This window comes from Danio rerio, chromosome 2, assembly GCF_052040795.2.
Source record: "Danio rerio strain M-AB ecotype USA chromosome 2, GRCz13ab, whole genome shotgun sequence".
Taxonomy (NCBI): domain Eukaryota; kingdom Metazoa; phylum Chordata; class Actinopteri; order Cypriniformes; family Danionidae; genus Danio; species Danio rerio.
In genome coordinates, this window is record NC_141022.1 from 30786816 (window position 1) to 30796334 (window position 9519).

Here is a 9519-nt window from a genome sequence, read left to right on the forward strand (position 1 = left end):
AATATCAACGTAATTTGATGTCATTATTGGACATTAAAATATTGTTGTCCTTAGACGCTGGCTAGACGATGAATTTTGGTCACCCGAGGTCATGATCTAAGTCTAACGTAATATTATTAATATTAACGTCTTATGATGGTGTGTGCTTGCTAGGTTATGTATAAACCATAATGAAAACTGTATCATATATTTTAAACAGCATTATTTAATGATTAAGTAATAATAGTTTATTGAAATGTTGTGTTTTTCAGTGATGGGTTGCAGCTGGAAGGGCATCCCTTGCATAAAATATGTGCTGGATAAGTTGGCAATTTATTCTGCTGTGGCGACCACAGATTAATAAAGGGACTAAGCCGAAAAGAAAATGAATGAATGAATGAAATGATGTGCATTGTGTGTGCTCTTGATCTAATGTTATGTTCCTATAGTATTTGTATGATAAAAGGATTATGTGCAAATGCAGAGCTAGTCTAAAGAAATTAACACAGCATGCAGAGTTTGAACACTAGAGAGTCTGTGTTACAAGTAGTGACTGCTTTGGTTTTGTGTCTAGAATTGAAAATGGACATCAGGGTACTGAAATTTGTGGCTAACGACTGTAAAAAACTGTATAAAGAGCAGTTTCGTTTTTTTCTGTCACACCATTGGATGTACATTTTGGTACAAAAAAAAACATTGAAAGAATTAAGTTGTTGATCCCTTATATTTTCTCAAATATCAGACTACTTCCTACTACATAAATATAAATTATTTTACTTAAAAAATGGTAATTTACCAAAAAATAATAAAAAATGATTACTGCATTTTTGTGAGCTACCCATATAAGTTTGGATAGAATTGAGTGGGACATCTTGTCCACTCCATGTACTTATAAAGTGATCATTTTACACTGCTGATAATGGATTTGGCTTTCAGCGCAAGTGATAACTTGTCATTTTGTTTGTTTATCTGACTAAGGGTAATAAAGACTGAGAATACTGTCTGTGATCATTAGAGGGAAGCTGCTATCAGAAAGCAAATGCAATTATTTGTTAACTGGCTCGCTAAATGAAAACTAAAAGGGCAATTGAAATCTCGTTTGACTTGGCACTAAGTAATAATAAATACAGTTTTAATTAAGCAAGTCACTGCAGCGAGCAGATAATGCAAACAAAGGAGGATAGGGTCACCCCATCATTGTTCTTTTTACAGACATGAGACTCCATAACACATATATCAAAAGGACTGAAAATCAATGTCGCATTTTCTTTTCATGACTTTGATTCTGTTTACTTTAGCGAACTGGTTGTTGTTTGGTTCGGGATTACAGACGTTATTAGGAAATGATCTCATAAGCACATGAGAGGAATGCTGGGCTTGTTATAAGCGGCTAGCAAAACCAACGGAGCTTAATAAAACATACTGGTGCCCTTTTGAAAAGGGGGAAAATCATTCATTCACTGCTTCTCAAGTAGATCTTCATTATTTATTCAGAATAATTATAAGAGCAGCTCTGAATAGCAAGCGGGCTCATCCTGTCCTCTGTTTCTTTTTTGTTTACTTCACAGTGAGTTATGTCTTTTCCTAATGGCTTCACATTCATTTGAGTGAATGCCTGGTTGTCTTAGTGGCCTTAACAGGCGGAGAAGCTATATCTTTAGTGTAGCAGACAATCAATGACCCGATATTCAGCTGCTTCCTCTCAAAGACCTGGTGTGCAGAGGGACATGTCTGTGTTTGTAAAGAAGTTCACTTTTTAATAAAATGATAGATGTTGTTTCAGTGAGTACAGAGCGAGCTTATTTCGAGTGTGATAATGACACGCTTAGTTCAATGACTTTTTTTCTAGAAATTAACATGATTTAACAATTATTTGAACACCTCAAAAGTAGTGCTTAAGTTCTCCTCAGTTGATTAATCTAATTTGTCATGCTGTTCTGAAATATGCCATTACATTTCTTGATGAACATAGTGATTGTTGTTCTTTTGAAACAGTTTTAGCAGGGCCTAAAGCAGAGATGCCCAAACTAGGGCCTGCAGGCCAAAGCTGGCCCATAGTAACCTTCCCATCTGAGAAGAGAGAGATATTGGTGGGAATGTTTTCAAGATTTTCATATAGATTTAATGTAACCTTTCATACTTTTTTTATGTAACTCTTTTAATTATTTGTTTTAATTTGAAGCTACAAATAAGCTGAAATTAAATGTTTCAGTTTAAATGCCGTAATTTAGTTTTACATGTATACACTGTCGCCCAACGCCTAGAGGACAATGCAGAAACTTTGGTGAGCAAATCAAGGCAAAGACAGATTCTGCTTGACTAGTGTATTCAGCATTGAACTTGTTCTAAATGTAATTTTTTAAGTTTATCAGCTATAATTAAACAATTATACTGAATTGGTTAATATGAATAAAAGAGATGTTTTCTATTCATTTTTAAATGAAATAAATTAGGAAATTACCCATGTCAACCTTTATGTAAAATACTTTGGTGTATTTATCTTTGGCCCACAGCTCTGAATGATATTTGGTTTTTGGTCCTTCATACAAAAGGTTAGGACACCCCCGGGCCTAAAGACTGCATTAGTGCCCATCCCATTATTCAGCAATGATGAAACTTTAACATTTTTATTAAAGCTTGAAGTCTACATAAATCCAACCTAAGATAATAGTGTTTCAGCTTTTTGTCAGTAATACATTTTGATGAAGTAAACTAAGGGTGCTTTCACACCTGTGATCAATTCAGTTGTTCCGAAACAGGGATCACAATTGTTACATTGTTGCTTTTTGCTCTTGGTGCACGCGACGTGTCTGACGAGCGAGGAGGGATGCGGTGGGGAGGGATGAGAAGGGTGCGCGACGTATTTGAGGACCAGGGAGGGAGACGCGCGATTTCCGGGAGATTATTACTTATTTATGGGCATTCGGGAGTCTCTGTGCATTTGCGGGAGACTCCTGAAACTTCCGGTAGACTTGAGATGTTTGGAATGACCTCCCGCCCTACTCATAATTCTCTCTTCATATAGCCGTATGCCTATCACATTTCCATAAAACACTGAGATATAAACAGGTTCGGATCGTATCGCTTTCACTAAAATCGACCCGCTCCAGAGTTTGTTTCAATCGAGTCGAGACCACTTTATTCAAGCGAACTCGGAGCAATTGATTTCGTGCGGATCAGAGCTCGATTGCTGGTTTCACATGTGCCAAACGAACTGCGCTAATTGAGCAAACAAGACAGGTTCCAAAACAAAAGTCTAGGTGTGAAAGCATCCTAAATGATTTCAGCTAAAGTGAATTAAGATGATACAATGTTTTATTTTTGCTCTTGTTTATAGTTGTATAACCCGAAGCACTGCAAATGAGAAAACTGAATAGATAAATAAAACATACTAAAACATTAGCAATATATATTGCAGGGTAATCATATGGGCTTAATGCTGAATGTCACATAAACAGACAGCATAACTTGTCTCATTGCAACTTTTTGTTGGAGAAAGTGTGAAAATTATATAAACTGACAGCAATCTGTGAATTGATAAACATAATAATCAAACAATATTCAGTTCTTTTGTATTGTTGCTGTCACACAAAAAAGCAAATGTTATATGACTAATATAAAACTATAGATTTCATAATGCATTGCCAATCCATAATATCTAAAACATACACACGTGCACATGCCTTACATGAAAAAATATTAATACCCACAGTATTAAATACCAACAACTCTAAAATGAATACTAAAGATACTAATTTAGAAAGACACTTACGTTGCATCATGATAAAATGAGTGAAACTACAGGACATTATTTTAAAAACTTGAGATGCAAACTTTGACATATAAAAGTGACAATACTTTGTTTTTACTCTGTCTAAAAGTGCAGCTAAAATGTATATCTTTATTGAAAATGAAGCAAGAAAAGGTCTCAGCTAGCAAAAACGTTTCAGTTGGAGACCAAACAGGGTCAAGCTAATGTAAAAAGTATATCATATCTGTCAACCCTCTGGTTTTTCCCAGTATTCTCCTGTATTTTAAAATGATATCCCACTATTATCCTGTAAAGGTATTTCCCTGTATTTCTCCCCTATTTGTAATTTTTCTATAAAAGGTGGCAGTAAACATTTAAGAGTCGATTCTCCCTATAGGCACTATAGGCTTCCTCCGGGTGCTCCGGTTTACCCCACAGTCCAAAGACATGTGGAACAGGTAAATTGGGTAGGCTAAATTGTCCGTAGTGTATAAGTGTGTGGGTATGTGTGTGTGTGGATGTTTCCCAGAGATGGTTTGCGGCTGGAAGGGCATCCGCTGCGTAAAAACGTGCTGGATAAGTTATTATTAATAATATTAATAATAATAAATATAACTTTTAACTGTTTATTTAAAATTGAACAGCACCATTTGATCATATTTAATTGGGAGGTATCCCTTATTTTCACATGCCAATGTTGAAAAGTATGTTATATGGAGTGTAGATGATACAGCCTTCTGCGCTACTTTTTGGATTGCCAAATATTAGAGAACCATAATAAGTTACATACAATGTCTTCTCAATTCAAACAAACCCAAATATAGCAGTGTGAGTAAACGCTGCTTTGGATCCAATAGCATAACTGTGATTAAATTCAACCAATAGAAACTGGATCTCAGGTAAGGTGGGTGAGTTTAGCGGGTAGAGGTGATGACTGAAGACCAATCAGTGGCCGTTTTACAGCAGGAGAACTTTGATTGGATAAACAGCGTTTTCATTCATCATTTACAATGCTTGTAAATTTACTCTGCAGCATTATTCATCTCTCCCTCTAAAACAATTATGTCTCTAATTTGATTGGGTGGCCCAAACTAAATCACAGAGAGCCTGCATAAGCATCGCAACTGACCATCTCGTGGCAAATTGAGTTAAATCAGGCTTCTGTCTTTTAAGGTAACTCGGACCTGAAAGAGCACAGCTATCAGCACGTCATCTTCACACAGCACTTTCAGCGGTGAGTCAAACCACCTCAGCTTTCCAACTCACTGCCCGCTCTGATTTTAAATCAGTTTGACAGACACAAATGTCAGAGACGGAGCTCGGCAATATTGATTAGAAACGTCCGTTCTTGTTTGACTAAAATATGACAGCTTCAGGCTTTCCATGAAAAATTGCGGTCCATTTAGAAAATTAACAACATTAATAAAGTCGCCCCTAACACAACAGAATACTCGATTCTTGCTTATAGGGTTCCCATGAAACACTTATAAAACTCATGCTTTGGATTTACAGCTTTCATTACAGTAACGAGATGTTAGTGTGCGTGTTAATATATTACCTTCCTCTCCTCAGCGGCACCGGTTGCATGTCCAGAACGGCACAAGCCCTGCCAACGACACTCACTTCGCCATCGATTTCCTCTCTAAATTAAATATACGATTTTATGCATTTAACAAGATTGCTCCAAGAAAAATCCAATTACCGCTTCAAGCCAGTGGAAAACTCATTAAAAGAGCTTGGATAATTATGCAAGCAATGGCTGTTTTAAACTAAGCAAGAGGCTAGCGAAGGATTCAGAAATGTTATGAAAACATCTGTGACCTGGGATGAGTTTAAAACTCATACATTATTTTATTTTATTTTTAAAAAGGGGATGTGTAACAAAATAATAAGAGAGATGTGCAGGGCATAGCCTTTAAGGGATCCTCTAATGGTGTTCTGATCAATAATTTTAAAGAGCAAGCTTTAGATCTGTATTCACAATCAGGCACATCTAACTGCGGCCAAATGCGGAGCTGTCTGGTGAAGACTTCTTGTTTTCAAGTCCTTTATTGACATTCGTGGGGGTTTGTCCTCTAAGCTGAGCCCTGGGTTGAGTGTTGACTCTTTGGCTTCTGTATGTTTAATGTAGTAACCTGCACATATCTTCGCGTTGCTGAGTTTGCCTTCTGTTTGCTTTAAGCTGACCTTGGGATGACTGTGATGCTTCGCTTTGAAGTGTTAATTCTATCAACATACTCAGTAGACTTCTTTCTGTCGCTGTCGCTCTTTTTGATTATTTACTGTACAGTATTCACTTTGCAAAAGTCTTCAGCATACATTAGGAAAAAAATAAGTTAAAAAAACAACTTTGAAGGAACTTTGCTGTTTGATATTTTATAAAAGCACATTTAAAAGGTACTTTTGCAGCACTTGACAGCTATGTGCAAAGTTCAAGTGCTATTTCATTCTTTTTACGCCCAGATTTGCTTGTTCAAATTGGTTGGATGGTGCTTGTGCTCTGCAATTTTCAAGTAGCATGACAGATTTACAATTGGAGTGAGATCAGAGCTTTGACGGGTCCATTTCAATTTTTTTGTTTTGTTTTTTATGGTATTTCGTTGTTAATTTTACCTTTTTTTCCCTGCTAAAATCTGCTCTCACAAATTCATTTCAGCATGTTCCGTGTTGTATTTTTCTGCATTTTGCACCATCTATTGTTCTCTTTATTTTAACAAGATGCCCAATCCTGCTGTTAAAAATCAGTCTCTCAGCATGATGCACCACCACCAGCACACTTCTCTGAAGGTATAGTGCTTTGGAGGTGTGGGCAGTGTTATATTAGCACCACACGCATTGCTAAGAATTTTGGCTGGAAAGCTCTATCTTGGTGTGATCTGACCATGAAATCCTTTTTACACTTTGCAACGGAGTCTCTATTATGCTTTCTGACAGTCTCCAGACGTGCTTTCACATGGTGCTTTTTCAGTAATGGTTTCTTTTGTGCCACATTCCTATACAGGTCAGTGTATGCAGAGCTCATTATATGATTGACTGGTGCACCTTTGTACATGAACTGAACTCTGTAGATCGCAGTGGTTGGCCGCTCTTCTTTGTTAATAATATTTTCGAACAAAGCAATGTGTGTTAGAATATTTACAAAGAATGCATATACTGTACAGTGTGTACAGCATGTTCACTTAGAGGCAACTTTATTGGATACACATCTAATAAATCTATCTATTATAAAAAAAAATCCTGTCACCTAATTATATGGCTGTAACTAGGGATGTAAGATTTGGGGAATAATGGATAGTAGTATCAAAAAAAAAAAAAATATATATATATATATATATATATATATATATATATATATATATATATATATATATATATATAGATATATATTTGTAAAATATTGCAATTTCCATTTTCACTTGCGATTTAATTTTGTAGTCAAGCTTCAGCTCAGTAATCTGGTTCATAGCTTCTTACTGCTAAACTGCAGTATGTAGTTAAAAAATGAATTAAAAAGATATAAACCTACTTAAACATTTATTCAAATTTGTTTTTAAATATTCAGAAATTAAACACTCGTTTTCTCTATTCAATTCAATTCAGCTTTATTTGTATAGCGCTTTTACAATGTAGATTGTGTCAAAGCAGCTTCACATAAATGGTCATAGTAACTGGAACAGTGTGGTTCAGGTTTTAGTGTTTAAGTTCAGTTCAGTTCAGTTTAGCTCAGTTCAGTGTGATTTAATCATTACTGAGAGTTCAAACACTGAAGAGCCAATTCATCGATGCGTAGCTCTACCAATCCTGAACCATGCGAGGCAGTGGCGAAGAGGGAAAAAAAACTTCACCTGATGGGAGTGAAGAAAAAAAACCTTGAGAGAACCAGACCCAGTTGGGCACGACCAATTTAATTTCTCCGCTGGCCAAAAGTCATGTGCAGAGCTTCATTCGCCGTGGTTTAGGCAGGAAGATGGCCTCAGCGAAGACTCGTCTGTCCCTGGAACGTCGCTGGAATCAGACTCATGTTCTCCACTCCCCACAACCATCAGCGCAGCAGCAGCTCAGGATATGGCCTGGTCCCGGATATGGAATCCTTGGGATCATCACGTCGCTGGTCTTGGATCCAATCAGTGACTCCACATAATCTGAGGACCTCGGGATGAGTATCCCCAGGTGAAAATAGAGAATAAAGAGAATAATTAGCGTAGCTGCTGTTCATCGTGTATATAAGCAAGATGCAGAAGCCTGTGTGGAACCCGCTAGGTGATGCATTGAGTGTATGCTTTACTAAACAGATAGGTCTTTAATCTAGTTTTGAACTGGGAGAGTGTGTCTGAGCCTCGGACGTTATCAGGAAGGCTATTCCAGAGTGTAGGAGCCATGAAAGAGAAGGCTCGACCTCCTTTACTTGATTTTGCTATTCTAGGTACTACCAGAAGCCCTGAATTTTGAGATCTAAAAGAGCGAGCTGGTTTGTAGCGAGACAGAAGGTTGGTTAGATAAACAGGAGCTAAATTATTTAGAGCTTTATAGGTGAGAAGTAATATTTTAAATTCAATACGAAACTTAACAGGCAGCCAGTGTAAGGAGGATAAAATTGGGGTTCCCCTTCGGTTGGGGAACTTCAGTGCCATGAATGGGAGGATTCGGATCAGAAGCCGCTTATCTGGAGAGTATTGAACGGGCCAATGAATGAAATTAATTGGCAGCGTAAGCTTGCGCAGGTGTGCGACATCTGCAATCATCTCAGCATATAAGCACACCTGAAGCCAGCAGACGCCATCCTTTTCGCTTCAGATCCTTTCTGAGTGAGTCGATGAGGGTTCCTCTTGCTGATCAGCACTTCAGAGCGAACGAGTGTGTCTCCCGGTCCAGAGTGGGTCTTCGCGGTGGCAGACGGTCGAGCTGGGTTACTCCCTTGCCTGCGGTTCTTTGGGTCCGGTCCTCCAGAGCGGTGCGTATAGTTGCAACTTTCCTAAAAGAGCAACACAGTCGTGCAGCACGTCCTTTTCAGGATGGCGCTCCGACTGTGCGTTTCTGGATGCGGGGGTTTCCTGTCTCCGGATGATGGACACGATCACTGCATTGCATGTTTGGGGGTCCAGCATGTTAATGCGGTGCTCGCGGGCGGTTCATGTCGTCATTGCGATGCCATGACCGTTGCACAGCTAAGATCGCGGCTAACTTTCGCAAGAGAGCGAGCCACCCCAGTTGCCTCCTGTTCTAAAAAAGCAGCGGGCGCTCGGGCAGATCTGAGGGTTTCAGCGGGAGCTAATCCGCCGCCCACGGGCTCGCGGACCTCTCGCTCCTCACGGCGCTCCATCCAAGCTTCGGGTGGTGAGAGTGATCCGTCTAACCAGATGGTAGCTCTCACACTCGCTGACACCGGAGATCAGATGTCCTCCGCGGCATCGGAGGGTGGGCTTTCACTGTCCGACGAAGATCCGGACCCGCTCGCCCCCTCCGGGCAGGTGAGCGCTGTCAAATCGGATCCTGAAGCGGACATGTTAGCCGTGCTTTCCCGGGCTGCTTCGGCCGTGGGGTTGGAGATGGTTTATCCCCCAGCTCCGCGGCCGGACCGACTAGATGGGTGCTACGTAGAGGACCAGAAGGCGAAGCCTTCGAAGCCTCTCGTCCCCTTCTTCCCGGAAGTGCACAGTAGGCTCACGCAGTCCTGGAGGGCACCTTTCTCTGCCCGTGCTGCGAGTGCCTCCGCCCTCACCGCCCTTGACGGCGGAGCTGCCAGGGGGTATGAGGCGATCCCGTCAGTGGAGCGCGCTATCGCGGTCAAT